Raw genomic sequence first — 216 nt, forward strand, 5'->3', positions numbered from 1 at the left:
TTTTCCTGGGCTTCTCCTGCCCTTTTCCTGGGCTTTTCCCGCCCTTTTCCTGCCCACTTCCTGCCCTTTTCCCGGCTTTTCCCAGGCTTTTCCTGGCTCTTCCCGCCCTTTTCCTGCCCTTTTCCCGGCTTTTCCCGCCCTTTTCCCGGCTTTTCCCGCCCTTTTCTCGGGCTTTTCCCGCCCTTTTCCCGGCTTTTCCCGCCCTTTTCCTCGCTC

General features: G+C 59.3%; 1 protein-coding gene across 1 annotated transcript in view; it reads right to left on the reverse strand.

The window, feature by feature from the left end:
• CCDC25 (coiled-coil domain containing 25) overlaps window positions 1-216 on the reverse strand; it is a gene marked incomplete at its 3' end in the record, with an annotated part of 14,200 nt that overhangs the window by 7,417 nt on the left and 6,567 nt on the right. The gene's annotated exons all lie outside the window — the stretch shown is intronic.

Source organism: Corvus brachyrhynchos, unplaced genomic scaffold (genome assembly GCF_000691975.1).
Source record: "Corvus brachyrhynchos isolate BGI_N302 unplaced genomic scaffold, ASM69197v1 scaffold420, whole genome shotgun sequence".
Classification (NCBI taxonomy): Eukaryota; Metazoa; Chordata; class Aves; order Passeriformes; family Corvidae; genus Corvus; species Corvus brachyrhynchos.